Below are 5000 nucleotides of genomic sequence, written 5' to 3' on the forward strand. Positions count from 1 at the left end.
ATTCTAGAAGTACTATTATAGCCTATTTAACATAGATATAATAGAAATAGAAAATAGAAAAAATTAGCAATACGTCATCTCTAGGCTATAGGATGGTAACAATTATCTTTTATTTCATTGTAACTGTTAGATTAACAATGTGGCGTCTGTTGTGCTATTTTTAAATTCACAGGCTTATTCTTGTAAGTTTAAGCCGTTTTGGTAGTAAATTAATAAGCAGTACTTATTAGTGATACCTAATCAGTTAAAAATAGTATTAACTATTCTATTACACTCAAAAAAAAAAATTAGAAAAAGCTTCCAATTTTCTTAATTAAACTTAATCTATTTTTTTTAGTTTTGATTCTTTAGAAAATTTTCATTACATGATTGAGAATTCATTGAGTTGTTGTCACTTTTAAAATTTTATCATTAATGATGCTGTCAGTACGTCATCCTACGGGTTTAATAACCTATGTATTATAAGTTATTCTATAAATTCAATTTTCAGGAATATATATCTTTAACATTAATAATCATTATGGTTAAGTCCATGAATTATATTTTATATAAAAGTATGAAAAGTACTACGTAATCGTATGAACAAAACATAGTTTATATGGAACAAAAGAGTAGCCATAAATTTTTATTTTCACGTTTACCTGTATGGCGATATTTTTGGAATGAATTTTTCTGAAAACATTGTTACTAACCCTAAACTACCAGTTCCTGAGCTTAGTCAACAGTCCAACTAAAATAAACTGAAATTACATTTTATGTAAACTTCAATCAAAAATGTGAAAACTAACAAAAAAACAAATCAAAATTTCGAAAGCCTCTCAAACTAAAACGACAACGCTTTCGCTTTGCGGTCGATAAAACGTTTTTGCCATAAAATAATGAGTGGACGGACAACAGGCGTCAAAGTAAACTTTGCAATGTAAACTGCGGTATAAACGTTGTTGGGTTCGCTGATGCTGACGATGACGATGGCGATGAAATCGTGTCAATGACATTTGGTTCTGATTATGCGGCATTGTACACCGTGTGATGTGTCTCAAACTGTGTATGGGTGTGTGAATGTCAGTGCATACTATGATGCAGTGCGGTTGAGTGGAGTGACTACAGTAATACTGTCGGCCAGCGGTGACGGTTGGCGGCATATGACATCAACCGAAGTGCACTCACGCATTGTTTTGCATATCTATTTCAGGTAAGTCTGATCCCCTTCTGCTTCCGCCACTGCAATGTTTATATGCACTTAAAAACTTTTGATGTTATGCCGTGACAAACTCATTACATTCAAGTTTATTGTTGCATTTTTATAAATTTAAATTGTTTTTGCTTTATGTGGAAATTTAAATAGGTTTCTCACTTTTTTTCTCATTTTTGTGGCAATACCACTGATTTCCATTATTGTTTCAACCAAATAATTTAAATATATTTAATGCTTATGGAAAAGTTGCATTAATTTAAATAGAAAAAAATCATGGGGTATAATATGTATAGTTTTCAACATTAATGGTAAGCATTTAAAGCTACTTTTGAGTATATTCCTTCAAATTTATAAAAAAAAAAGAATAAATATCAAGCTAGTCATAATGTTTTCTACGCACTCAAGGAAATATTAGAAAGGTCATGCAGCTCTAAAAAACCAATCAAACTAACCTTATCTGTCTGCCCGACTATATACCTGTCGCTCATTAGTTTACCAGGCTTAAAACAAAAACAAGTTTTTAGATATAAGCCTTAAATATAGTACTTGACAGATTTACTTAAATCAGTTCAATTTATCCCATAAATGCTATATAAACCAAATATCTCAAATACAGTCAAATTTCCCTAACTCGAACTTCTATAACTCGAATTTTCTATAACTCGAATAAAAATATTGGCATGAGATTGCATAAAGCTTGATATATTGATGTAAATAGTCAAACGATAGCGCACTACTTTAAAAAAAGCTGGAATTGCCCCATTTTTTAAATGGGACGAACAGGACGACATATTCTTTTAGTTTTTGATTAACATTGATGAAGACCGTGAATTGATGGAACAGAATTATTAAGCGTGGTTTAAAGTAAATAAAATATTTTCCAATGCTTCTCTTAACTATTATATTGAGCTTGGCAATGAAATTTGTTCATCAGGCTTTCCTACAGATGACGATATTATTGAGCATTTTAGCTCTGAATTAGTGGATCCGATTCTAAGCATAATGGAAAGTGATAATGCGGGTTCGGTAGATGAAATTGTTCATCAGTCTTTTAAAAAAGAAGTAGAAGACTTCAAAATTCGACGATCACTAAAAGGTTTGGAAAAAATTGGAATCTTTTTTTACTGAAAATAAGAAAAAAAAATTAAAATCCCAAACCTTAATTTCTGAATTTTTCACTGTATATATTTTAAATAAATATATTAAAAATATTTTATTTCAAAAATAAAAAAAATCGAAATGGTACTTCGTGTTATGGAAGTTTGACTATATAACCAAATATTATTTTTTTTTAAAAGTTGTAGAAATCGTATTATAGAGAGAGTCTTATTTATTCCAAATCTGAAATTGTTGATGTTTTCAATGAAAATTAAGAATGAGAGAACTGGATCTCTGCGGCAAGGCTTTATGTGCACTTTTTGTGTACCAAAATTGCTTCAAATAGGTACCATCATTCTCTTGCAATACATTTTAATATATATTAATATATTACACGTATGGATTATATTCACAAACTCAATAAATCCGCTTCAGTTTGTCGAATTAAAATAATAAATGACATATATTATACATCAAATCAAGAAATTAAATGTCAAATAGAGATGGCTTTATTACTCTTTCCACAAATTCAAAAAAATGGCATACAGTAGCAACATCAGCATCAACTTACATATCCAACTTATATATACGTTAAATATTATATCTGGTCCATTCTACTTTATAGCTTGAAATCTTGGACTTTAAAAATCCTAACAATAAACGAAATTAAATCGTTTGATATGTGATGCTACAGACATATTGTGAAGATTCCTTGAACGAAATACAGATTTATAAGAAATTTATATATCTTTATATGGCATTTAATATAAAATTTAATTTGAATAGAACTATTTGACTTTACATACAAATGTTTTTAAAATATTTTCACATTCATGTTTTTAATAAATTAATTAATTAAGAGAATGAAAGTCACTTTCAACTTTTATTTTTTAATTGAGTTACTAAATGATAAATGGAAATATTTTAAAAAAGCAGTGAAACTACACTAAAAACATGATTCGCCTCCAACCATTTATGCAAAATAAATGTTTCAGTCCAAAATAGTGAGTTTTATCTCAACAAATGCCTGAAACATACTTACATCCACATAACTCAACAAATACATATGAATAAGTTCCTAGGGGCTATTTTTTATAATCGTAATGTATGTTAGTAAATTTAAGGAAGTCGGGCACATTGTTCATGCCTGGGTCGAAAGTGCAAATTTTTTAAATTAAAAATTTAACTTTAATTGAAATGAGATTTTAATATTATTTTACTATTTATAATTGACTTTTAATGTTTAATTTGAAGGAATAAAAATTTTATATAAATTATTTTTTTGAATTAAGTTATTAACATTCATTTATATACGATACTGCACAAAGATAATTTAATTTATTTATAATAATCATGGCATTCAATTTTGACACGATTAAAGCTTGTTTACATCTCATTTATGTATTAATTTATCTTAGAAAAATATTATAAATAAACGCATTAAAAAAACTAATGCAATAGTTTCATTATTAAACGAATTAAACTACACCGGCTTCGCTGGACTGGTCACGTCGAGAGAAGGGATGACGAAGCTCCAACAGAAAAGGTATTGAAACAGCATTCGAAGAATGCAGAAATGAAAATAAATCGTGCCTTCGATACACTAGTCATGTTAAGACACTACTAACGGCACTTGATGTGTAAGATTGGATAAGGAACAGAGGTGCCTGAAGAGGAATGCTGCGGCAGGGAGAAGCCAAGTTATTATGGACATTTGAAATAAATGAGGTAAGTAATGCAAGAAGTAAATGTGCATAAGGTATACGTGAATGTGATATGAGAAAAGAAAACTAAGATTAAAGTCCTTAATACCGTCAATCACTAGACACTACTTAATCAAAAATAATTTAAACTTCGCTAGAGAGGTAAAATGTTACTCACTCGACAAGGATCTGTTTCAACACAAAAGCTACAAAAAAAACGCAATACTCCGCATAACGTGAAACCTAAACAATCATTCTATTGCAATTCTAAATACATTACAAAATAATGAAATTTTATTACTGTTACATTAAAACAAATTCCATTGTATTCAAACTCATATTATAAAAAAAAATTTTACAACCCATTCATACATATAAACAACATGATAGCAGAGTATAGTTGTGCTTTCAGTACAACTACGGTCCATATAATACGGTTCACTGCTTTGCATATTCTAACATTTGTACTGCTCAAGCAAACTTCCACGCTATCCATCCAAATTATCTAGCAATCTTCCAATATAACTACAATATAACTATAATATAACTATACTACACTATACAAGGGCTAATAATCTTTTTTAAAACCCAGCTACCGTGCAGAATTCAGTTAATGGCAATAATTAATTGAATTAAACTTAATTAGCTAAAATCAATTGCCTAATGTTAAAATACGCTTGGAAAGAAACGATACTAAAGATATTTAATAATTTAGCTTAATATGTATCATATAATAGGATAACTATTTTAAATATTCTGAATGTATTAATTATTGGGAAACACTGACTGTACTGCAATCACGGTTGCCACTTGGAAATTTTTTTGGACCTTTTTGTTTTCTCGTTCTGTGTCTTTTATAGTGTTATAAATGAACAAAATATAAAATAGTGCAAAGTTGCATTTATAAAAAAACTTAATTGGATATATCCACAATAAAGTTGGGACGTCAAAAATGTACTAGTTTTTGAAAATGAGTACCAAACGAAAAAAAAAAAAAAAAAGTA

Source organism: Teleopsis dalmanni, chromosome 2 (genome assembly GCF_002237135.1).
Source record: "Teleopsis dalmanni isolate 2A chromosome 2, ASM223713v2, whole genome shotgun sequence".
Classification (NCBI taxonomy): Eukaryota; Metazoa; Arthropoda; class Insecta; order Diptera; family Diopsidae; genus Teleopsis; species Teleopsis dalmanni.